This window comes from Pseudorca crassidens, chromosome 16 (genome assembly GCF_039906515.1).
Source record: "Pseudorca crassidens isolate mPseCra1 chromosome 16, mPseCra1.hap1, whole genome shotgun sequence".
Taxonomy (NCBI): domain Eukaryota; kingdom Metazoa; phylum Chordata; class Mammalia; order Artiodactyla; family Delphinidae; genus Pseudorca; species Pseudorca crassidens.
The window spans coordinates 22,750,618-22,778,056 of NC_090311.1; the positions used below are offsets into that span (position 1 = coordinate 22,750,618).

The following is a 27,439-nucleotide window of genomic DNA, read 5'->3' on the forward strand; positions in this document are numbered from 1 at the left end:
CAAAATAAACTGGAAATGAAATGTCTTATAAAACTAATAGTCTGTTTTCAAGTCTGAATACTGTTCAGAATTTCTGAGGTCTCATGAAGATTAATTGCCTGGGGAGGTGAATGTATAGCTTCTGATAACAGACAGAATGCAGGTTATCACAGGTCTTGATAACTATTAGCGTGCAGATCACCCAAAAGGACATTATGGAAATTAAACATTCACAATGCATTTTTTCCAAATCAGGACAAAATTCTGGACAAGGCAGATAGGGTTCTCAGATATCCATGGATGACAGAGATCAGCTATGTAATTGAGCATCTTTGATTCCTCATTCATATTGGCAAATGTTATTTTTCTCTAGTGAAAATGACAGAATACTTCCCACTGGGTGAGGTGAGATGAGTCTAAATGAAACCTGTAATTCATATGATTATAGCCACTGCAAATGAAAGAATCTGATTTGCCAGGAAGCCTAATAATAGGCAAGACCGTGGGGACAAAATAGCACAGATTAGTCAAACATTTTCTACATTTATGGAGAAAAATGTGTCTTTTATTTCTGCTCAGAGCCATGCAGAGAAGCTAATGTTTCCACTCAATCGATAATGCCCATCACCCCTACTTAGACACATATTTGCATAGATATGGTTCTCTCTTCTAAAGGCTGTTTGTGTTAATAATGCTGACAAAGTTTCCTTCTATTCTTAGCTTTGTCTTTGATTCAAATTTGTTTTCTTGAACCTGATTAACGACTATTTTGCTACTCTCTTTTTTCCTGAGCACCCATACTGGAAGACAGTTTCTGTCTTTGGGCCTCCGTGACCTCATCTGGAAAACATAGGTGACCAAGATTCCTTTTAAACTAACATCCCATGTTTCTCTTCTGTAATTCTCAAGGCAGCATTAGACACTGGTTTTCTTTTTATACTCAAAGCACCTAGTTCCAAAATAACAAAAACCCCAAATAAACTTTATACCATAAATTTAAATACTTTTTTCTATAACAATAGTCAGTACAAGGGCATACGTAGCTTTTCAAAATAATAACTGTCAGTTTGTTTAATGTGAGGCAGTTGAACCTATTTTTGGAGAACTAATTCTAAATGATTCGTTTTGAGATTTAAAAATAATATTATTTTCATTACTAATGACTTATTAAAACACTGTAATGAGCATAATTCCACAAATGCTGAATTTTAGAGACGCTTGAAAAGACTCCCAGAAATTTAGATGAATATTTGTTATTGTTTCAACTCATAGGTAATCCTTTAATATTTGATAAAAGCTATTTTTTAACTATGCCATATATTGTTATTCTGTTGTTCTTCTCCCTCTACCCCTTTTTAAAAGTGAAATTGTTCAGTTTCTATTTTTCTGATTCTTCCTTCTTCTAATTTCTATTGCAGCTCCCCTGGCCATTCCCCAAATGAATTCTCTTTCTCCAAAACTTATCACAAATAGAATCTTTTCCAAGTTTATTGTCATTGTCATAAAAACGCAAGAAAGCTTTTATTTTGTTCTTTTTCCTGGGAGCTTAAAAAAGTCAACAGAAAATAATAAAAAACCGCAATCATTGGTTTTCCCAGGTAAAGATTTTTCCTATATCTTCAATTGTTAGTGTCTCTAGTCTATATAGGTATTCTTAAAACCAATTAAAATATTTTTAGGTTACAAGAGCTGTCTAAAACGCAATACTAGGGAGCACATCACTGAGTTGCTAGAATGTGTCAGGTGATTTTCTGGATGGACGACGTTACAGTTGTTATCATGTGTGTGATTATATTTTTCTGAAGAAGGTGTTATCTTCATTTCATAGGAAAATGATAAGGTAATAGAAGTCTGAGCACAGTTTCCAGGTTAAAGTCTTCAGTTATCTGGTAATCATTGGAATAGTGGAGAGGTATAATTTAAAGCCAGGTATAAGAGACTCCAAAGTGCATGCATGGTCCATCAAGATCTTTGATCCTAAGAAGCCCAAGTATATCAGTGCAGTGAATTTAAGGAGCTTTCAAATGCTAAAGCTAAATATCTGTGGTGACTAAAAATTACTGTTTGGCCATCTAAAAATTTACCTCCAGCTCTTTTCTTAATAGGGGTGATTTATTTATGGGACAAAGAACTGTCAACCAATTATGTAAAGCATCACAAGAATAGTGGTACAGGTGATGCCCTTAGTATGGTTTTAATGCAATGGTAGGGCCCAGAGACTATATCTTCACAAGACAAATATTTGTGCTTTTCTGAGGCTTGCAGGTTTCCCACGGCATTACTAAACTGCAAGCAAACCTTCTTCTCTTGCTCTTTACCTTCTAACAGGATTCTTTGATTAATCCGGTTTATCTCAACCATAGGAAGAACTCTCCTTTCCTCCAGATTACGATATGATCATCTACCATCTACTAGGGAAAAACAGCAACTCTGCCTCTCCCTCTAGCTACACAGATTTTGTTAAGTTTTACTTTCTGTAATTTGTAAAATGAGCACCACTGTCTTGTTGCAGACATAAAACTATACTTTTATGTTTGATGATTTGCTTTCTAAAACTCTCTCCCTTAAGCCCTCCAGAAGCAAGAGGAATAATTGCTACAGTTGAGTCTATGTAGACACAAAGTGTTTGAGAAAATACATAAGACTTTTTTATTGCAGAGATTATTATGAAAAGATAGTAGAGGAAGCAGTTTGAGACATTTCAAGAAGGTACTCATAAGGTTGTTTCTGGGTAAACCAGGATTGAAGATCTGATTGACATATCTTTTGCTGACTTTAAGATTATGCCCTGGAATGATCTGAGGCATCCCTATTACGTGTCCTACAACTGAGCTACATCATCTGTCATCTTTACCCAAAAGATGTAGGAAACCTATTTTAACTGAGTCATATGAAAGAAGATTCAGTAGCTGAACTACATTTTTGCACCCTATGTTTTGAAGAGAGATGGTTTTATTATAATCTCAGTAGAAGTGTGGTATGGCTTCTTCAAAACAGTTAATGGTTTCCCTTCAAACGTTGATAAGATGGTTGTAAAAGTGGCTTTGCTAAGAGCAGAGATCTGTAGCTATGTGCATTGAGTAGACCCTGAAATAATGCTTGGGTGAGTATCATGAAGAGCTGGGAGGGGCCCTTTGGCAGACTTTCCATGATATTGAAGCTAACCCAGCTTCTGTACCCTAAAACCAAATGAAATCTCAGAGACAGAGTTTTGGGTGAAGAAGAAAAGAATAGCTTTATTGCTTTGCCAGAAAAAGGGGGGCACAGCAGGCTAATGCCCTCAAAACTGTGTGTCCTGGGGCTTCCCTGGTGGCGCAGTGGTTGAGAGTCCGCCTGCCGATGCAGGACACACGGGTTCGTGTCCCAGTCCGGGAAGATCCCACATGCCGCGGAGCGGCTGGGCCCGTGAGCCATGGCTGCTGAGCCTGCGCGTCCGGATCCTGTGCCCCGCAACGGGAGAGGACACGGCAGTGAGAGGCCCGCGTACTGCAAAAAAACAAAAAAAACCCTGTGTGTCCTGACCTGAAGAGGGTGATGAGGAGTTTTATAGTAATGGTTAAAGAGGGTGTGATTAACTTGTGGACATTCTTCTGATTGGTCAGTGGTGAGGTAATTGGGAGTTAGCATCATCAACCTTCTGGTTCCAACAGGTCTGGGGTCTACGTGCTTGTGGGCAGCATACCATTAACTTCTCCCACCTGGTGGGAATTTCAGTATCTGCAAAATAGCTCAAAGATATTGTTACATATATCCCTTGAGGGGGAACCAGGACCCTGCCCCAAGGCTGCACTATTGTTTCTTGACTGTTCTCTGCCCTTCCCTAATTAGCAACTGTTTGAACCTGCCTGTTGGAATTCAGGGAAGGTCATGGAAGCTGAACAAAGCCTATTTACAGCTAACAGGAAAGCAGAGGACACAGAAAGACTTTTGTGCCCAGAAGTCCCACAGGGTCCTGCAGGGTTTCAATATATGTATGAACAGTGAAGGTTCTTTAAATTTTCCCACAAGGTTCACTCCAAAATTATAGACATCTATGAACTAAAAGCCATTGTAAATATGCGACCGTTTGCTTCAGGAAGTTTATTCAATTCTCCATTTCTTCCAGCCCTTGCTTTTCACTGTTATTTACCTTATAACATATCATCGGTTACCTTCATTTTCTTACCCTCATGGCTGAACTCTTGGCTTGCTCCTTCTACCCCATTCGAACTTGGGTGATTGGTTACTCAGACCCAGATTAGTACAGACTAGAAACCCCTACGTTGTATGAAAAGGGGAAACAGACATTTGTATCCTCATCTCATTTACTGACCCTGGTACGTGTAGGCTGTGAATCAGTTAGGCAACACAATTATAAAATGTCCCATGGGAAGATTAAGCATATGCTCAGAGCCTCAAGTGCATACAGTTAGTGAATATATATTTTTATTTTGCTATGGAAAGTGGCCCCACAAAACTGTAGGCAACTTCAACTCTAGCTAAGTAAAAATAAAACGTAGCTCAGCCAGTAATTCAGAATAGAGGATTTTGGCCAACATAAAGCACAGGATTATCAGACATCTGTGTGATCTCCATTTTGGGAGAAGAATGATTTTTTTTTTTTTTTTAAGCAAAAGGGAAAATAATCCTCCCAAAGTCTTAACTGAGAGAAAAATGTTATCCAAATTCTAAAGGAGATGATTTCACTATAGTCATACTGTCAAAAAATCAGATAAAGACCAAATCAACATTTTATTTTCTGTAAACAGAAAGAAGTACTTGGAATTTTAAAAATTTGATCTTAGAAGCAAAAACACTATATATATGTATGTATTCTTGAGATATATCTCTATTGACATGTATATCTACTAAATACTCCTAAAAATTGTTTTTAGATAAGGAAAGTAGGACTCAGAGAAATTAAGCAACATACCTTGATTCTCATAGTTAAAAAGGTAGTTAGACATATTTTAAAATTAAACTCAAAACTTGAACTCAAGTCTACAAAGTTCCAAAAGCCACTTTCCACTCCACTGTATCATGTCTTCCTAATACAAAAGTTTTGATGGAGAGTCTGTCAGAATTTTCCAGACCGTTTTAAGACATTTGATGAAAAGGACAATATAGCCAGTCACTTCCAAAAATAATCAAAAATCCATTTTTAGTGAACCAGCTAAATCACTGCCAAAAATAATGGTGTCCTTAACAGAGAAGGAAAGTCCAAAATGGCAAAGTGGTGAAGTATCTTTGGGATCCTCTGAACAGGTTGAATAATATCAGGTGCTTAAGCTATTTTGCCAAAATTGAAATGCAGTTGGATTTGCTTTCCCTTGAAATTAAATGTCCTTAATTTGTATTCTTTCATACTATTTAATTTCATGCTATTAAAATTAATAATAAAAGTAATACTAACAAGAAGAAGAAGAAGGAAATACTCCATGTATCCAAATAATAAACACTCCAAAACCCTCCACGAACTGGGGTAAAGAGAAGGACGTAAGTTGGGCAGGAATGATTTGAAATCGCTGGATTTGGGGCACAGAAGCAATCTCCAATACACGCCAGGAACAGATGGTAATGATAAAATCAGTCTTCCAAACTGGTTGCATATAATTTCAGATTAGAAATCATTACTGTTCTGAGGGCAATAGGAAAGATATTTTGTAAGTTTTGTGTATTAGACTTAAAAGTCAGTACTGCAATTTCCACTTCATTGTTCCACCTCACCAATGTTAACGGGTAATCTAAGTAAAACTGGCTCATTTTGCTCTCACCGTAGAAATGACCTGGTCTCCAGCACAGCGATACAAACAAATGGCCACATAATAATTCCAAAATTTTGAAAAAATCATGTACATCTTTACTGAAGTTTTCCTTAAGGGGACTTCAAAGGGAAACTACACAACACAGCACACAGCAAACTGTCCTGAAAATTCTTTCTACTCAGTGACGTCCCCAAAGTTATGTCCATCATGAAACAGCTGCCTTGTAAGGCACAACTCTGCTAACTAAAGTCCCTAATCTCATATCAGGCTCCACTTATCACACTCTTTAGAGATGGCAGGTCCCTTAATACTTTCAACATTGCACGAAAATAGCACCATTAACTATGAATGAGGCATGGGAAGATGTTTGTCATTGCATTTCTTTTTAAATTTCATGATTGTGTACTTACTATAGTTTCTTTTTAATGGAAGCAGATGACATGACCACACAATATTTCCCTTATTTGGGGGGGATTCTATCCCCTAAATCTCCACTTTGCTCAATGTCCTGACATCTCAGACCATTAACTTGATCCATTGAGATATGTGTCTATGACCATGAACCTTAACACTGCAACACAGGCCATCTCTGTTAATTATGTCCTCAGCAAAGAAGAAATTCATTTAATGACCTGTGTGGAACCTATACTTTCGATCATATCTATATTCTGAGCAATACAAATTGAAGTTTGTATCTGTGTGTGTGGTAAAAAGATGCATAGTTTTAGTTATTTCTGTGTGGACTTGAAGCCATTGTACACAGGAAGGTTAAACAAAAGTGATACCATGGTAAGTGGTCCCATACCCAAATAGCACTGGCCATTTTCCTAGCCAGGCACCAAATAGCATATGGTACTTTCCTGTCATCTTCGTCTTATTTTCCTCCTCCTCCTCTCCTTCTGCTTTTTTAACTTGACCCAATAATGTCTAGGATTTCAAGAAAAGGTTGTAAAAACATTTATGAGGTTATTAAGAGAAATGTGACTACCATTGCTGCATTTATTCCTAGAGATGAGAGAGGACTCTTGCAGGGCACACAGCAGTGCTGAAAACTTCTCAGTTGTTCACATTCCTCTTCTCCTTCTCTTTTCTTCAAAATGTTATTTGTTTATTTTAGGGTGGGAGGCGCACAGGCATAGTCTTCTGTTTCTGAGTTAATGGAGAGAAAAGAAGCTGTGAATCCACAGCATGTAGTGCTAAAGAGGACATTTGGGAACCTCCCACCCCCTTTAGATAACAGAAGAGAGTGTTAAAGTTGAGAGAAATGAAATGGCTTATCCAGTGTCAAACAACAGGACAGAGACTGTCTTTCCCTCTTACCACCATCCGACAGGTACCTAGCATATGCCTGGTACGTAATATGCACTTCATATATGTTCACCTAGTGAATAAACTGATGAATGAATTTGTTAATGGCATAGCTGGTACCAGCACTCAGACTCTCTAATTCCTTCTATTTTTCCTTGTTTCAGTTCACTGTCGACAAAATTTCACTTGGGTTGTGATCCTCTTTCAATCCTCCTTGCAAATTAAGGAAGTGGTCATGAGAGTAAGATGAAGGACAATAGAAAGTCAGACAGTTTACGCTTTGGGGGGGAATGATTGAGTGTGAGGCACAACTGTAGGAAAACTGCTCAAGACAAATGAAACTATTTGAAATTCAGAGACTTGCTAGACTTGAAACTTGGGTGAAGAGTTCAAAAAATGGTGAAACTGTGATACAGCAGAACCAATGATAGACGTTTATACTTCAGCAGTATACTCAAATCAAAGGCCATGTATGTGAGCTTCACTTAGCTTTACTGAGCACTAAGCTTATTATCTTTGAAATCAGATCTTAAGTGAAATGCACAGTATCAGATGATCTAAATTCCTAGTATTTGGTATGTAATCAAAATACCAAATTGTAAAATATATGCATTATTTTATGTTTTATTACATATGCAAAATATATTAAATTTTTATAAATGAGTACACTTAAAATGCATGAACGTATTTTTAAAAAAACACTAGAAATGTCACCCTCTAGATAAAACTACTGTTAACATTTTCATTTATATACATCTACATTTTTCCCATGTCATTATATGCATCTGTGTTTTTACTTTTGAAAAATTAAAATGATAAAATATTAAATTTCTTTTTACCCTCCCTTGCTTAGGGCCCTTTCTCTCTTCTAATTTCACTGGTACATGAACTTGTTTTGTTAACGGTCAACTGGTGTGGGAATACTAATGAACTAATTGTTCTTGTCCTGAAAAAGGCACAGATATTCTGAACTGTCATGCCTTCATAAAAATATATATTCTGCATGTAAATGTGTGTGTGTGTAGCTGCTCCATTTTTATTTCCAATTAAGCATTTCTAATGAAGTAGATATTAAAATGTTTTTGCAAGTTCAACATATAAAAAAGGGAGGTTAGGATTAAGAGTGAAAAGAGCTTAGAATTAAACATCTCCCCCTAGATCATAAAGTGAAAAATTTAGAGCTGAATGTGGTAGAATATTTATGACAAAGTAAGACTCCTTATTCCTAAATTGCTCAGTGATTTGGTCACAAAGCATCTTTCAAGGAAGGAAATGAATTCACTGATAAGTGATAGCAGAGTTTCAATCAGGGGCTATTGAGACATGGGGGGTAACTGGAAGAATCTATTTTGTCTTTGGAGCAAAAGAGGAAAAATGAACATTTACTATATTTAGGAGACTATGTCAAATATTTTAGAGCTGGGCTGTCTAATATGATAGCTACTAGGCACATGAACCTATTTACATTTAAGTTATTTAATAATAAATATAATAAAAGCTCATTGCACTAGTGGTTTTTCAAGTGCTCAATAAGCCACCTGCAGCCGGTGGTCGCCATGTAGGAAAGTGTAGAGTTAAAATATTTCCTCACTGCAGAAAGTTCTACTGGACAGAAAGTTCTCTATTGAACATAAAACTCATATCCTCCGTGGTATAGTTGGAGGAAGAAGGCATAAATACTTAAGGTTAAATGATAGTAGAAGAGCTTTCATAAGGTCATGAATGTTTAACTGCCAAAGGAATGCGAATGATGATTTTAGCTAAGGTGATGTCAATCCATGGAAGTCTGTAATCGAAGTTCAGTCATCACGGACCAGATAGCACTTGAAGTAGGCATCAGAGAAAATTTCGATTTGGAATATAGAGAATAAGGTGAATTTTTTCAGACTTTAGATCCAAGGACAAAAAGGAAGGACTCACACTAAATATAAGATATTTGCCATTTTCTTGTCTGCTTGTGCTTATATTATGAATTTTTTTGAATCTATGATGTCTTTCTACAATTTTTTTAAGCCACAGACATTTTCTGAGGGTTAGTAAAATTAGCTAAATTTTCTATTTTCTTAACTGGACAAACAGATTCATTACGTTGCAAAATACCGAAAGTAAAAATTTTACGTTGCCTTTATTAAACCCAATGACTTTTAAAGTCACCTCTTCTATCAGGACATTTCTCATTGCATATGATGAGTATCCACAACAACAATATCCAAAGCAGCAGCCACAAAAGCAATGTAAGGATGAGTAAAGCTTACTTTTTAATTTTTTGATAAAAATAAATACAAATAAATTAATCCTAATATTTTCTTTCTTTATCCCAGTGAATTATCTTGTGCAACCCACGTTGAAGACTGCTAGAGAGATAAAATTGGAGTCATTGTCTCCACGCATAACTCAGGTAATCATTTGCTTCCGTAAAATGGTGCATGTCATCTATACCATAGGAAGATTTAATTACCTTTCATGATAGCAAGGAAACCTGACATTGAATTGGCTTTCCTAAGAGCTCAGAGAAGCAAATGAGACATTGGATGAAATGATTGCATGTGAAACCTTTCTTTCAAGAGAACCAATTGCTATAATTGAAACATCTCACAATATTTGATTTTGCTCTTGCCCTATAACCAAATGTTTCAATTAAACTGATTTGTCTTAGCGTGGCTGAGATCATTTCCAACACTTTGTCTGAATTATCACAGGCTTCAGCCCGCAATCTCAAACTCAGACTTCAGAGGACACAGCCGAAGCTCTGGGTAGCTTGTGGACTGAATATAACAGGAATCTTTATCATTCCCATATGGGAGTTCTCATTAGTAACTATAAGCATTTTGTTTTCCTTACATTATACTTGAAACAGAAATTCTTCCACAGAGCGCTAATCAGCAACCGCAACCCCAAACAGAATTCCAAAGCAGTTTTTCTATTTAAAGAGGTGTCTGCTTTCACACATAGTAATAGAAGATAAAAACACTCTTCCTGCTTGCATTTTGAGGCTATTCAAAATATTGAAATGCTGTATCTGCAGAGATGAAGTTCAGCTCTCTCTTTGGGACTCCTTATCTATGCTTCCCCTGAAGAATTAATGAGGACTAAGTTCAGATATAGTTGTCCAGTTACTCTGAGTTCTGGAATTTTATCTATTAGCTTAAATTAAAATTTAATCACCTGAGAATATTATGGAATACAGGGGATCCTAAACTGCATCTGGATTGTGAAGGAATAGTCCACTTCCCACGAGCAGTCCTAATTTGGGTTTGTAGCACATCAATGACATGAAAGGACCTTAATGGAATGTGGTAGTCTGCATATTGCCTGATACTCATTGTGGTCTGGCACCATGAACCACAGACTTTTAGAATTCAAAGAATGGAAAAGCGAAATCTATGTTCCCCTAGGTGACAATCTTAGTCCAGGGGAGGAGAAATGCCTTGGTTCAAGGTTACAAAGCTTTTTTAAAAGGGTGCCAAGACTAGAATCAAGACCCTAGGGACCTCAATCTTGTCAATATATCTCAAAGCCAGTTTGCATCCCAAATTTGGCATTAGCACCTATTATAGCTGGTGACTCAGTTGGCTGAAAAAGTAGAGATTTCCCCCGCCTTCACCACAATTTAATAAACATAATTTAAATACAGTAAGGCTGCTTTTTCTGCGGGTTCTGCATCAGGATTGAATTCGATCCAGTTGGTTGAATCCGAGGATGTTGAATCCATGGACGTGGAAGGCCAACGACCATGGCATTTTGTATGAGGAACTTGAGCATCTGTGAATTTTGGTATCTTCTGGGGGCCCTGGAACCAAATCCCCTGCTGTTGCTGGAGGGATGACTGTGTAAAGCAGCTTGTCTGTGAATTGATTTTTGCCTTTAGCATAGTAGAGGTTTAAAAATGTCTGAAATGTGTATACATGCATTCTCCAAATGTTTATATGGGTTATGAGGCTAGGGACTGAGTCTTTCATTTTGGATGAGTCTGCCCAGATTGTGCAAGTCTTTGTTCAGTGTAAGCGCTCAGACATTGCTCTTCAGGGAGGAAGGGCCTCAGTTCCTGAAGCCCAGAGTATCTACCACCCACCCCTACCCCTGCTCGTAAGATAATATCAAAGAAATTGTAGTGGTTGGCATAAAATATCTGAGTGGTGGAGATTAAATCTGCTTTCGAATGGATGGCTTTGAAATCGTTCCTGTCTCTTTCTTTTCGTCTCTCCATCTCTGCTGTGAAATGTCAGAAAGGATTTTGGAGCTTGTACACATTTCGGTTCTCTGAGTTTGTGAGCCTAACCCTCATCTCCCGTGCTGCAAATCCAACCAAGCAAAGGTTGATGTTGTCATTGAAGTTTATAAAGATTCTTTGTCTGAGCTAGAACCTTTTGTCTTTAGTGAGTAAAGGTTCTGTGGAACAGCAGCCCTTAGATCTTCAGAGCTATTTACCTAATGGTCAATACACTCAGGACAACTTTGTCATCCTTTTTTAAGGCTATACAGGATCTCCAACCTGGTCTCTTTCCTGATAAATAATAATTTTGCTCTACTATGTGTATTTGACCAATTTTTCCCTGATTCCAGAGAGTGTTTGATAATTACCATCACCACAGCAGGGTGATCATTTGAAAGAGGAAAAACATAGGGGTAGAAGATTGTTGAGGCATAATTTTCAGCTGGCCAAACAAGATAAAAAGGTGGTTAGTTCCTAAATGTGAAGAGTGGTTAAAATCTAAGCAAACAGGAAAAGTTATTTTTGAAATAACCGAAATAAACTAATACCATAGAAGGCATATTTTCTTGTTTTATTCTATGGTTTCTGTGTCATCATTAGTTGACTCATAGAATGTGATTTCCTGACTGGTCATCTAAATAATTTAATTACCAAGGATAAGCAAAGGATCTGTAACTGAAGGTTGTCAAATATAATAGGAAAAACTATTAGCTAAAATAATCTTAGGTCATGCCAAAAAATCAAATGAGGTTATTTTAAAAGGTAACTCTAATTTCTGTATTGCTGTTATTCTTCACATGAATATACCTTCTTTTTTCTTTTTTTTTTCTGTCCCATTTGGAATAGCTTTAACATTAAAACTACTTTGATCAAGTCCATCGAATTCAAGCTGCATCAGGGTTTTATGGATCTCGTTATAGCCCCAAACAAACATGAACAAAATATTTTTCTCCAAAAGCAAAAATAACTAGTTGCCTTGATAAGGGACCCTTGTTTCTTAAAGTCTGACAATGCAGCAGGGATTAGCATGGTTAGTCTTCCTTGCAAACCAAATACTTTATTTGTGAAGAAAAACCCTATGCAAAATTCTGGTGAGACAAAGAAGTAATGATTATTAGTTTGTAGTTTTGGTTGAACAGATGTTGATGGAAGGAAAGCTCAGCTGCTGGAGTTTTTAGCATTAATATTTTCCGAAGTTGTAAGAAAATCGAAGGTATTCTGACCATGTTAACAAAGTACAAAATTGGTAGGGGGCTGAAAGACAAAATTAAGAAAAAAATAATTTTCTCCAGGCTTCTCTGATTTTTTTAAATGAAAATTTTAAATTGAAGTACAGTTGATTTACAATATTACATTGGTTTCTGATGTACAGCGTAGTGATTCAGTATTTTTTACAGATTATGCTCCATTAAAAATTATTACAAAGGGCTTCCCTGGTGGCGCAGTGGTTGAGAGTCCGCCTGCCGATGCAGGGGACACGCGTTTGTGCCCCGGTCCGGGAAGATCCCACATGCCGCGGAGCGACTGGGCCCGTGAGCCATGGCCACTGAGCCTGTGTACCCAGAGCCTGTGCTCCGCAACGGGTTAGGCCATGGCAGTGAGAGGCCCGTGTACAGGGGAAAAAAAAAAAAAAATTTACAAAATAAGGACTTTAATTCCCTGTTCTGTACAATATATCCTTGTTGCTTATCTATTTTATACATAGTAGTTTGTATCTCTTAATCCCATACCACTAATTTTCCTCTCCCCACTTCCCTCTCCCCTTTGGTTACTACTAGTTTGTTTTCTATGTCTGTGAGTTTGTTTCTCTTTTGCATATATATTCATTTGCATTATTTTTTAGACTCCATGTATAAGTGGTATCATACAGTATTTATCCTTCTGGGTCTGAATTATTTCACTTAGATTGCTTCCATATCTTAGCTATTATAAATAGTGCTGTTGTGAATATTGGGGTGCATGTATCTTTTTGAGTTAGTGTTTTGGTTGTTTCTGGATATATACCCAGGAGTGGAATTGCTGGATCCTATGGTAGTTCTATTTTTTAGTTTTTTGATGACCCTCCATACTGTTCTCCATAGTGGCTGCACTAATTTACATTCCCACCAACAGTCAGTGTACAGGAGTTCCCTTTTTATCATATCCTCTCCAACATTTGTTACTGGTAGAGTTTTTGATGATAGCTATTCTGACAGGTGTGAGGTAATATCTCATTGTTGTTTTGATTCACACTTCTTTAATAACTAATAATGTTGAGCATCGTTTAATGTGCCTGTTGGCCATCTGTCTTCTTTGGGAAAATGTCTGTTCAGATTTTCTGCCCATTTTTTGATTGAGTTGTTTTTTGATTCTGATTTTAATATTTGTAAGTCATTACTACATTTGTGAAAATTGCTATGGAGAATAAAACAAGGAAACAAAGTTCTAGAAACATAGTGGATGGAAAAACTAATTAACCCTCATATATATATTCTTTCATTTGTTGTCTCATCTGATTTCTGTGTAATATAGAAAGTCAGTAATACCTATTACCATTTTACAGACTGGAAACTAAGGTCCCAGAGAAGCTAAGGTCATTTATTGAATGGATGTTGTAGCCAAAAGCAAGAATGAAAATATACTAACATGAAAAATTATCTTTCAGTCTGGTATAATCCAATATCAACCCTTCTAATTATTAGCATTGAATTCCAATTCATTTGTTATCAAATTCAATCAAGAAATTTATTGGGAGCCTCCTATTGGCTGGTGCAATGTTAGGGGTTAGAAGTAAAGTGAAAGACAGCTGTGTCTTTAGTGACCACAGAGTTTAGTGAGGGAGGAAGACAGGAAAAGCAACGAGTGCAAAACATGGGAATACAGAGCAGTAAGCAAACAGTGCCACTGGAGCAAAAATTCATTCCTTAATTCCTTAATGGGTAATGATTGAGTAAGTACCATGTAGCAGACACTGTACAAAGTGACTCTTTGTGCTCTGGTTGTAAATGTAGCCATCAATATTGGTTCACTAGTGTACTTCTCAGCATTCTAATTAGAGACTCCCAGAAGTAGAAAGATCTCAGTTAGGAAAGGGGGTGGAGACTAACTTTTATTGAGCATCTACTCTATGCCCTCCTTATTTCACACAGAAGAAAACCAAGGATAAGGTCACAGAAAATATCAGTGACAGAACCAACATGATTCTGAATGCACTCAGGCATGACCCTGGTCCTAGAGGACACTGGGTTCAGTTAACTTGCTGGGAAAACAATAGTAGGAACAGCTTCACTGGCTACTGTAAAGCACCCACTGACCACCAGCTGGCTATGCAAATATCCCCACAGTCTCTAGCACCGATGGGATTTTAGTGAATGCCAGAAAGAAATCAAAGAATCAAGATGTTAAAAACAAACAAAAAACCCTGATAAATTCACACACAGACTTCAAACACAGTAAACTTGCAATGATCAGTCACCTTTCCCCCATAGAGGAATTCATGGCATTAGGTTCTATACATTCCTGGGGTTATTATGTACCAACAAGTAGAATTTGAGAATTCTGGGAAGAGGGGCTCTGGTATTAAAGAAGTATACACTCTAGGAGATTTTTTTTCTGGCTGACAGCCCTGGGAGATTTACTGGGACTTTGGTGAGGAACGGGGGATTAAGTTAAAACTTTTTCAAGGAGCCTCAGATGTTACAATAGAGATTTCTAGATCTCTGCAGGCTAATTCCATGTGAAATATAACAATAGAATAAGTCCAGAGGCTTTTCTAAGTACTAACCCTGTAAGACACCAGTCTGGGCTTTAGGAGAATCTTGCATTCTTCCTGGTGTTAGTTTAAGCGTTAATCTTTCTTTCTTAAAAGGTGCATTGCCAATCACAGCTAATCCCATGTGGTGTTTTTGCATTTCATCCTTCCATAGGAATTTGGGGAATAGAGAAGATCATATATGTCTGCCTAAGACAAGACATAGCAAGGTAGATATTTATTCTCTCCCATAATGAGCTTGTCAGAGAATTTTGTAATTGTGCAAGGGCAAAAAAAGAATAGAAATATGTGAACATATTTTGTATATTTATATCAAAATGTCTAAAAGAATGTAAGGAAGACAATTTATAGAAGAATGTACATAAAAATAATATATTTATTCTTTTGTATATATTTATATGAGAGACAGATTTAGAATGTTACAGAAAGTTTTGATTTTTCTCTTTTTAATTGTTTACTTTCTAACTACGATGCATAGAATCTGGGGTTATGGAAAATATACTAACATTGTATCCTGCCATGAACGGTAATTCTAAAGCAACAAAGCCCCAGCAAAGAGCTCTGCCAGGGAGGAAAAGCTTTTAAATAAATCAGCTATCATGTTTAAATGAAGAGGCTATTTTGAATGCTTCAGGAGTTCATCAGCTATCATTGTCCCGACAGCTATATCCAGTAGTCTGAGCTACTTTGGGAACTCATCTCCTTACCACTAAGGTCAAGAAATAACTTGTACGATATGAAGGGAAAGTACATCTGAGATAGGTGGTTCTTTCTAGTTGGAGTTCATGCCTCAACAGGCCCATGACATGTAGATACATGCTGATATGCTTTGAGTTGTGTTCATTGGTAATTATTGCACAAAACTGGGAACATTTCAAGGGGCACATGGTGCCTAGTGCAGCAAGCAGTTATTTTACTTATTCACAAATTTACAAGGGCATGTTTCATGCTTTATTTATGGTACCACATGTATGGTACCATCTTGTGAACTTAAATAGTCATGTCTGTTAATCTCCATAACTGGTCTGCACAATGACTCCCTAACTCTGACAAGCCAAAAATACTTAGCACAGCATTACTGTGGTCTCCTAGATCTTATGTATTTTTGCCTCTCCCAATTTTATTTCACTGTCCCTCCAACTTCCTCTGCCATATTGGTTTCTTTTCAACTCCTTGAACATACCTGCCTTTTCTCTGACTCAGGGCCTTTTATATCTGACCTTCTTTCTACCTAGAGTACCCATCCTCCAGATTTTTAATGTATGGCCTTCTTAATATCCAAATTTCAGCTCATATATCACCACCTCAGAGAGATTTATTAAAACAGACACCTCTGTGTCTTCTTTATCGTCATATCCCCAGAACTCAAAACAGTGCCTGGTGTATAGTAGGTGATTAAAGTTTGAATGATTATGAGTCTAATAAAATAAGCTACAGCATTATTGCCATGAGTGGCGTAAATTAGGAATTTCTGCCAAATACCCTGGGGATAGTTAGTGCCATCAACCAGGCACTATGCTTTCTCAGGGCTCTTCCTTTATTCCATACCTTTTGGATCCAATAATTGAATATATCCAGGTTTTGAAAAGAGCAGAACTTAGTAGAGTGCAGTTATGAAAGCAATGTTTTTTCTCACCTTTTCCCACTAATCTTGCCTATGAATCCCCTTTTCTGGATTAATCTCAGTCAGGCCCCTTGGCTTCCTCAGTCATTTTTAGGCAGTAAAAAGGAACTTTGTTCTTGTTCAAGCATTCGTTATGTGACGTAACAACTCTTAAAATCTTTCAAAGTTAACATTTTTTCCCTTCCTACGATCCAGTGTGCTTCAAGGTTGGGAGACTGCAGTAGAAAAAGGGGTCTTGGCTGGCTTCTTTCCTCTTTTTATGCTCCACCTCTTCCATTAGCTAGCTGCTTATTCTTACCCTTCCAGGGTTGGACCCTGGGGAGAAAAGTTTAGGAGGAAAAGGGCAAAGCTTCACATGGCTAATACAGATGCACTGGCATCAGTGCCCTCTAGGCATCACTTGACCAAAGATGACTCTTCTTCAGGGACCTTTTGCAGGTCCTGCAGATATCTTCTAGGCTTCAGTTCTCTCGTCCTGGGTAAAGCCTCTCCTTTGCTGTCCAATTGTGATTCACTTTCCACTTTTTATATTGGAGACACTTCATCCCTCTCTGTGGTCTTCTTCCGCAGGACTTTGAAATAAGACCTCAGTCCACTTCACTTTCTGAGGATCCACATCAAATTTCCAGAAAATAATGCAAAAAATTTTTTCCTGTAAAAGGTGAAGGAAAATGCAACTTCACTCTCCACATAGCCCTTCACACTCCAAGGTTCAGAAAGGGGCAACTGCAGCTATAGATTCTCACCTTGGATACTCAAGGTTGAGTTAAACACTAGTCACTGTGGCCCTTCTATTCCAGAGGATACCTTTCAGGCTCACTGAATGGTCCCCTGAAATTCTTCTCCCTTGATTTGAATTGAGGAGGAAGCCTGCCTCTACCTTTGCCCATGATTGGGAATATAAGTAGCACAGGGACTGCTCTCTCCAAATAAATCCTCTGTCTCTTTGTTCTGTCAGTCTTGGCCAGGCTTTTCTTTACAGATTTCTCAGGAGTGCATCAGAAACCAAGCCACCGCTCCTCAAAATCCAGCGGAAATGTAGCTTACTCTCTGAAGAGTACCTTTGAAGCCTGTCTTGTCCGACATGGGCTGATTGAAAAGCCCACCAATTCTTTCCGCTATAGAAAGAGAGAACACACAGCAAATTAACAGCTTTCTTCAAAACTATCCTCTTCCTTCTCGCCTTCTCACCTGAAGTCTTTTATACTCCTGAGGTGGATGTTAGGTTAAGGCAGTCTGGACAGTTTTCCAATCTCTTTGCAAGTCCTGACTAGCAGGTCTGGCACCTTATTTCTCGACATGAGGATGATTAACACTTATTGCATTAGTCTTGGCCTTCGGGGAATCAGCCAAAGATGAGACAAAGTCTTATTTTAAATTTCTGCTGCATTAAAAAGTACATTATTTAATAATATAAAATCAGTAATTCTCTCCCCTGTACTGTCATATTTCTGCTCTTATGTGAGTTTACAACATTAAATAATGACTGAAGAGTCTTTCTGGAATGAGCAGTGCCTAATCAGAAATGGAATCTATTATTGGAGGAGAGATTGAAGCATTGTTAATTACTAGATATCATATAAAGATATAGATTCAGGGAGCATATACAGGTAAACAAGACCTTGTAGCAAATGAGACAGAATAGGAAGGAACTCTTGAATGTTTTACATATTTTGATCACAGGAATTGTGCTCAGGGTGAGTTGGAGTTTGACCAGGTAGAGCAGAAGTTCCAAGCAAAAACTGAACCTCAGACTTACTACCCTGTCAATGGAGCTCCTTGACTTTGGGGGATGTAATTTGAAAGAAAACAGCAGCAACTTATCACTCTAGTGCTTTGGAAACCTCTTCATCTGAACTCATGGTACCTATTATCTGTGCCTCTCATTGGATACTGATCTTTCAGTTCAATAAGACATCATCTTTTATATAATCCATGTATGCATGTCTCGTTTCCACAATTATTTTCCGCTCAGAGCGGCAAGGAATATGTCTTTGTATTCTCCTTAAATTCAAGCTTACAAGTAGTAAGTCCTTAATGTCCTTAAATTCAAGCTTACAAGTAGTAGGTGCTCAGTCAGTGACTATTGACTGATGACTAGTTTTCCTTTCTTTGTTTATTCATTAGGTTTCTATTATGTGAAAAATACTTGCTACTTAGTTCTCAGACTAAATAGCAAGAGTCAAGTCACAATCCGCCGAGTGTCACCTTAAAGAGGCTCCCACTGTCGAATGATGTGCACATTTAATCATCTATAAATACAATAACAGGAATCAGTTATAGCACATCAAATATGGTTACACCTGAGATTTTAATAAGAAAAAAATATTATTAAAAGGATAGTAGCAACCAGTTCATTATTTGGAAACTGCTAAATAAAGAGAAGGAGCTAGTATTTATCCTGCTTTATATATACCAATTATATCATTAAGTAACCAAATAGATGAGGAGAAGTAATGAATAAAAAGAAATGTTAATGTTAAAATGCCACCATTTTCAATCTCTAATCAAGAACCAAGTCTAGGCATTTAACATCAAAGACTGCCTACATCAAAAAAACCCAGAAACAACCGGATATTTTCTACCACCTGATGGAAAAACACATCACTTATGAAATAGTCTTTAAAAAGAGTTAAAATATGATCTGAATCTGATCAAGCTTCTAGAACCAATTTCCAATTTACAGGAAATACAGAGAGCAGAGGAGGATGTTAAACTATTTCATGGGAGTTCAGTCAAAAAAATCTTAATTTTCTAATACTCCACAAGAAAAAGGATCCAATTTATTTGAATAATAAACTTTAGGAGAGAGCTAGAGGAAAGAGGGAAAGAGAGAACATATGGAGTAAAGAAGACTTAAGACACATACCAACCCATCCCAGTGTATGGGCATTATTTGAATCCTGATTCCAATAAATGGTAAATATAAGCAAGACTTCTGTAAGACAACTGGAAATTTGAACACTAGTTGTAAACTTGGTTATACTAAGAAATAATTGTTAGACTATTTTTGGTGTGACAGTGGTCTTTTCCTTATATCTAAAGGTCCTTATCTTTTAGAGATGTGTACTGAAATACTTATGAATGAAATTATAAGGTAGATGAGATTTGCTCCAAAATAAGGAAGAGATAGTAGATGGGGCATAGATTCAACATGATTCACCATGAGTTCATAATTGTTGAAGCTGGCTGATCGGTATATGAGAGTACATAGATACTATATCTATTTATTTATCTGTTTCACATTCTTCATTAAAAAAAATTGAAAAATACTGGAAGAAAAATAATAATTACTGTGTATCTTCCTTCATAAAACCTAATGTGTTAATTCCCAGAGAGGTAATTTTGTGCATTTCATTGTGCATATCTGTTTTTTTATTTTTATGAAAAACATGCACTACAAAGCAGCAATATAGGAACTTTTAACCCGTGTATAGGTCCAAGAGTGAGTTAGGAAGTCCATAACTACCTGGAATTGTATGCAAAATTAATTTTGGATGTGTGTTTTTGCATTTTAGAGGTCAAAGAACTCTAAAAGCAAAACGACTTTAACAACAAAAAATTCATAGGTATTATTAGTTTTTTAAAAAGGGAAGACTACAGAGAAATTTCAGTTCTCTTAGTATGATCTGGCAACTGAAATGGAAAAAAAAATGCATTTTCAAAATGACTTACTAAATCAATGAGAAAATGTTTCCATTTTGTCAAATCCAGGCATACCAATGTGTAATTTGAGACACACCTGGTGTTCAAGCAAAAACAGTGATACTTCCTGTGTACTTGAGGTTTTCATTGTCTGGTTCTGATTTGTGCAAATTCTTACCCTCAAAACTTACCTCTTTAGATCATGTGTTTCACTCATTTAAGGCAACCTCCCTTCTGCACTGTAGCCTCCTCCAGTGTACCCTGGGCAGTGTTGATCTACAAGTACTCTCATGAACAACTTTTAGATTTCTGTATGTACCATTTTATATATATATATATATATATATATATATATATTTTTTTTTTTTTTTTCTCTCTGCAAGTACAGGGTAAGTTCTCTGCTGGCAGAGACCATGTTTTGGCTGCCTGTGTATTCTTATACTTGTGTGAATCTGTTGAGTAAGAAAGCATCACTATTCGTTTGCTTCTGCTCTTCATTCCACTTTACCCTTGATCTGGAAGTAAAAGAGCCCAAATCAGATATTGCAGAGGAAACTAAGCAAACACCATGTTTGAAGCAACTACCTGTAATAATCATTACTTGCTTGATTCTCTAAGTATACTCATCTACTTTTATTCTAGCTCAAGTTGAAAAATCAGACACACATGGAAATATTCAGTGCCATGTCCGTAGGCAACATTCTTTTTGCAATAGTTTATTTTTTTCTTGTCTTTATGATTCTAATAATTGGACATCGTTAAGCCCAAAGGGTAAATTCTAAGGTAAAATGACAAGAAAACCTTCCTCCCTTACGTACATTTTCTTGTAAGGTCTTTTGGAATATGATCTTTTTTCCCTTTTCACAGATTCACTTAAAAATTTTTTTTAAAGTATATACATTCACAGCTTTACTAGGTTATCACTACCTCTGATTCTCACATTTAAAACTGATTCTCACATTAAAACTGATAATATCTAGGAAGATCCTCATGAGTGTTCCCATCAGCAGGGTTACTTATTTTTTTGCAATGTAACCACTTTGGAACACAAAGGCATTTGAAATAGGCATCCTTGATACAAATTGCAGATTACTTTCTCAGTATTCCTGGCTATGTACTCCCAAATCAATAGAAATTCATGGGATTTGAAAATTAAATGTTGCTGTGCATTGTTTTCTTTCTGACTTTATGAATAGGGCTATAATCCTTCTGCACCATTTTAGCAAGTTCAGGTGGAAAAGTATTAATACTGACATTTGAAAACGAATGTGTTAGGTAGAAGAGGTGGGGAGATGTTAGGACTTCACAGCTCAATTACCTAGGTCCTGTTAAATTTCGTAGACTGCATTAAGCACATCAGAGATATTTTGCTCCAAAGCCCTGCTTATGCCCAGTTTGTTCCTTTTGCATTACCCAAATGCAAGGGCATAGACTCTTAAAAAAATGGCGAAGTAAAGCTCAGTCTTTTCCAATGAAGGAACTGCTGACCAGGATCATCAATACTCAGACTCTCCTACAAAATCCAAGGCAGTTTTGTAACTATGATGGCCCCAGATGCATTTCTTAAGGCCCAATATAGTGTGCTTTATTAAAAATCAATAGGTTCTGCATTTAAACATAATCTTTGGAACTCTATATGTTCTTTTGGCTATAGTATACCATGTAGTAAGAAGCAAGGTGTTTCCATAGCTCTCTCCTTGATAAATCACTCATCCATGCAATGTCATAGGCACTGTGATTTGTTATTTCAACCAGTCTCAGGAAGAGGGTATCATTAGAACATACCCATCTTTCTTTGGTAAATTATTTGGAAAGAACCAATTTTCATATCCTTGTTTGCTTCAGTCATGATTAGAGGTTTAAAATGCTCTGTTTCTACACCTAGATGGATTTTTAAGTGTATCTTTTTTTAAATATATCTTCGCCAACATTTTCTACTTTGAGAGATTTTTTTTCTTATTGTTTATAGCTATCTTAGTGGTATCTTATTGTGGTTCTTATTTGCATTCCCCTAATGACTAATTATGTTAAGCATTTTTTACATGTGCTTATTGATCATTTGTTTATCTTCTTTGGAGAAGGTCTACTTAAATGCTTTGACCGTTTTTTAATTGGGATAGTTTAAAAATATTGGGATTTTTAAAAATTGAATTGTTACCTTTATTTTTTATTGTTGCGTTGTAACATTATATATTCTGGATACTGATACTTTTCAGGTGTATTATTTGAAAAAACTTTCTCCCATTTATAGATTATCTTTTCATGTTCTTGATAGTGTTCTTAGAAAACACACATTTTTTTTTCCCTTTTAGTGACGTCTAATTTATCTGTTTTTCCTTTTGTTGTTTGTGCTTTATATGTCATATCTAGGAAACTATTGTCTAATGTAAGATCATAAAATTTTTCTTCTAACAGTTGTGTAATTTTTAGCTCATGAGTTTAGGTCTTTGATCCATTTAGAATTAATTTTTTTAATTTGGTATGAAGTAGATGTCCAAGTTTATTCCTTTGCAAATGGATATCCACTTACCCCAGGACCATTTGTTGAAAGGAATCTTCTTTCCGTATTAAATGGTCTTGGCACCCTTGTTAAAAATCAGTTGACCATCAACATGTGGGTTAAGTTGTAGACTCTAATTTCCATGTCATTGATTGGTGTGTCTGTCCTTATGCCAGGATCATGCCCTCTTGTTTACTGTAGCTTTGTAATAAGCTGCAGTTGGGAAGTGTGAGTCCACCAACTTTGTTCTTTTACGGAATTATTTTTGCTATTTTGGGTCTCCTGCATCTCTATGTGAATTTCAGGATCATCTTGTCCATTTTGACAAAAAAAAAAAAAAAAAGGGTAATTGAGATTTTGATAGAGATTGCCTTCAGTTGGAGGTCAATTTGGGGAGTACTACACCTTAGCAATATTGTCTTCCAATCTATAAACATGAGATACTTCAATTTATTTAGGTCTTTTAATTTTCCTCTGACAGTATTTTGTAGCTATCAGTGTACAAGTCCTACACTTATTTTATTGAATTTATTCCTAAGGATTTTACTTTCTAATGCTACAGGCATATCTCAGAGATATTGCAGGTTCAAGTCCAGACAACTGCAATGAAGTAAATATCACAAAAAACTGAGTCACACAATTAAAAAAAAAATTTCTCAGGGCATATGAAATGTTTGCACTATACTGTAGTCTATTAAGTGTGCAGTTAAAAATACATTAATGCTAAAAATTGCTAACCATCATCTGAGTCTTTAGCAAGTCATAATATTTTTTGGTGTTGGAGGGTCTTGCCTCGATGTTGATGGCTACTGACTAGGATGGTGACTACTGAAGGCTGGGAAGGCTGTGGCAATTTCCTAAAATAAGATAACAACATCACTGGCTGCGTCAATTGACTCTTCCTTTCGTGAACAATTTCGCTGTAGCTTGCAGTGCTATTCTGTAGCATTTTACCCAGAGTAGAACTTCTAAGTTGGAGTTAGTCTTCTCAAACCCTGATGCTTTATCAACTAAGTTTATGTACTGTTCTAAATTTTTCGTGGTCATTTCAACAATTTCATAACACCTTCACCAGGAGGAGTAGTTTCCATCTCAAGAAACTATTCTTTTTGGCTCATCCATAAGCAGCAGCTCCTCATTCTTTAAAATTTTATCATGAGATTGCAGCAATTCCGTCCCATATTCAGTCTCCAATTCTAGTTCTCTTGCTATTTCCATCAAATGTGTAGTTACTTCCTCCACTGAAGTTTTTGAACCCCTCCAAGTCATCCATGAGCGCTGGAATCAACTTCTTCCAAACTTCTGTTAATGTTGATATTTTGACCTCTTCCCATGAATCACAAATGTTCCTACTGGCATCTAGAGTGGTGAGTCATTTCCTAATGGTTTTCAATTGACTTTTCCCAAATTCATCTGAGGAATCACTATCTATGGTGGCTATAGCCCTACAAAATATTTCTTAAAACTGAGACTTGAAAACCGAAATTGCTCCTTGGTTCATGGGCTGCAGAATGGATGTTGTGTTAGCAGACATGTAAAACAACACTGATCTTGTTGTACAGTTCCATCCTAGCTCTTAGGTGACCAGGTGCATTGTTAATGAGCAGTACTATTTTGAAAGAAGTATTTTTTTTCTGAGTAGTACTTCTCAACAATGGGTTTAAAATATTCAATAAACAGATAAATTCATATCTGTTGTAAACAGATATGCTGTCATCCAGGCTTTGTTATTCAATTTATAGAGCACAGGACAAGTCAATTTAGCATAATTCTTAAGGGCCCTAGGATTTTCAGAATGGTAAGTGAGCATCGGCTTCAAATGAAAGTCACCAAATATATTAGTCCCTATCTCTCTAGAGCCAGCCTGTTCTTTGAAGCTCTGAAGGCAGACATTGACTTCTCTCTAGCTATGAAAGTCCTACATGGCATCTTCTTCCAACAGAAGGCTGTTTCATCTACATTAAGAATCTGTTGTTTAACGCAGCCACTTTCATTAATTCTCTTAGCTAGATCTTCCAGGTAGCTTGCTGCAGCTTCTACATCAGCACCTGCTGCTTCACCTTGTACTTTTATGTTATGGAGATGACTTCTTTTCTTAAACCTCATGAACTGGATATCCCTGGCAGTCCAGTGGTTGGGACTCTGTGCTTCCATTTCGGAGGGTACAGGTTTGATCCCTGGTTGGGGAACTAGGATCCCGTGGGTGGTGTGGCCAAAGAACAAACAAACAAACAAACACAAACACTTCAGGAACCAACCTCTGCTAGCTTCAAACTGTTTTTCTGTGCTTCCTCACCTCTCTCAGCCTTCACTGAATTGAAGAGAGCTAAGGCCTTGCTCTGGATTAGGCTTTGGCATAAGGGGATGTTGTGGTTGGTTTGATCATCTCTTCAGACCACTAAATCTTTCTTCATATTAGCAATAAGCCTGTTTCACTTTCTTACTTGTGTGTTCACTGGAGTAGCACCTTTTAATTTCCTTCGAGAATTTTTCTTGCATTTATAACTTGGCTAAGTGGCACAAGAGGCCTAGATTTCAGCCTACCTCTGCTTTCAACATGCCTTCTTCACTAGGCTTAATTATTTCTACCTTATCATTTTCGGTGAGAGACTTGTGACTCTTCACTTGAACACTTTGAGGCCATTGTTGGGTTATTAGTTGGCGTAATTTCAATATTTGTGTTTCAGGCAATAAGGAGTCCCAAGGAAAGGGAGAAAGATGAGGGAACTGCCAGTTAGTGGAATAGTTAGAACATATACAACATTAATTGATTAAGTTTACCATCTTATATGGGCACCTTCTGTGGTGCCTTAAAACACTTGAAATAGTAACATCAAAGATCACTCATCACAGATCATCATAACAAATATAATAATAAAAAAGTTTGAAATGTGAGAATTAGCAAAATGTGACAAAGGTACACAAAGTGAGCAAATGCTGTCAGAAACATGACAATAGACTTGCTTGATGCAGGGTTGCCACAAACCTTCAATTTGTAAAAAAAACACAGTATTTGTGAGTTGCAGTAAAACAAAGCAGAATATAATGTGGTATGCCTGTATTGTAAATAGAATAAGGTATTATGAAATTTCTTAGGTTTATGTTCAGATTTTTAATTGCTAGTGTATTGATTTTATTTTTATATCTATCTTCTATCCTGTAACCTAGCTAATCTTATTAACTATAATAGTTTCTTTTGTGTGTGGATTCTTGAGAATTTTTTATATGAAATATTATGTCCTCTATGAATAGTTTTAGTTCTTTCTTTTCTATCTGGATGCCACTAGCATTCCACTAAAATGTTGAATATAAATGGTGAGGGCTGACATTCTTGTCTTGTCCCCAATCTTAGAGGAAGAGCTTTGTCTTTTACCACTAAATATGATGTTAGCTATGGATTTTTTCATAGCTGTTCTTTGTCATGCTGAGGAAGTTCTCTCCTATTCCTAATCTATTGAGTATAGTTATAATGAAAGAGTGTTGATTTTTGTGAAATGATTTTTTCTACATTATTGAGAGGACTGTCAGTTTTTCTCCTTTATTATATTAACATGGTATATTACATTGCTTTATTTCCATATATTGAACCAGCCTTACATTCCTAAGATAAATCCTACTTGGTCATGCTATATAATCATGTTATGTACAGCTGTATCTATTTCACTAGTACCTGCGGAGTTTTGCATCCATATACATAAGGAATTGTATTAAAGTTCTCCAGAAAAAGAGAAACAATAGGATAAATACACACAGTACACACATATGTATCTACCCTGTTTTTATATATATATATATATATACACACACACATATAGTGTGTGTATATACGTATATATATCTCCTATTCTATATCTTTATATATATCCTATTGTGCGTGTGTGTGTGTGTATATATATATATATATAAAATATATATATCCTATTGTGATATTGCATGTATGAGAGAGAGAAAAAGAGATTGACTTAAGGATTTGGCTCACATGACCGTGGAGGTTGGCAAGTCCAAACTCTGCAGGGTAGGCCAGAGGCTGGAGACACAGGGAAGGGTTGATATTCCAGTTTAAGTCGGAAGGTAGTCAGCTGGCAGTATTTCTTCTTCTTCAGAGTACAACTTCAACTGATTAAATAGGCCCATACACATTATGGAGGGCAATTTGCTTTATTCAAAGTCTGCTGATTTAAATCTTGTCTAAATACTTTCACAAAAACACCGAGAATAATATTTGACCAGATATCTAGGTAACATAGCTTGGCCAAGTTGACACATGAGATTAATCATTACAGGGATATTGGTTTGCTTTATTTTCTTGTGATATCTTTGCCTGGATTTTATATCAGAGTAATACTTGGCCTAAGAGAATGAGTTAGGAAGGATTCATATTATGCTTTATGGAAGAGTTTGTGAATTATTGGCATTAATTCTTTCATACACATTTGGTAAGATTTGCCAGTGACGCTGTCTGGGTTTTTCTCTGTAGGAAAGTTTTGTTTACTAACTCAGGCACTTAATTTGTTAAAAGTCTGTCCAGATTTTCTATTTCCTTCAGTGCCACTCATTTTAGTGGTTTGGATCTTTCTAAGAATGTGTCCATTTCATCTAGATTATTTGTATGTTTATAATTTGTATGTTTATTGTATGTTTATTTACAGAGAGTTTATTTTTAGTGAAATTATAT

The 27,439-nt window shown here is 36.5% G+C and overlaps 1 long non-coding RNA gene across 2 annotated transcripts in view; it reads left to right on the forward strand.

Annotated features, from left to right (window-relative positions):
- LOC137208410 (uncharacterized) overlaps positions 1-27,439 on the forward strand; it is a 438,623-nt gene that overhangs the window by 176,003 nt on the left and 235,181 nt on the right. For both annotated transcript variants that reach the window (XR_010935623.1, XR_010935624.1), the window contains exon 2: positions 9,353-9,429. This is a non-coding gene — a long non-coding RNA (uncharacterized lncRNA). The remainder of the gene's footprint in view (positions 1-9,352; positions 9,430-27,439) is intronic.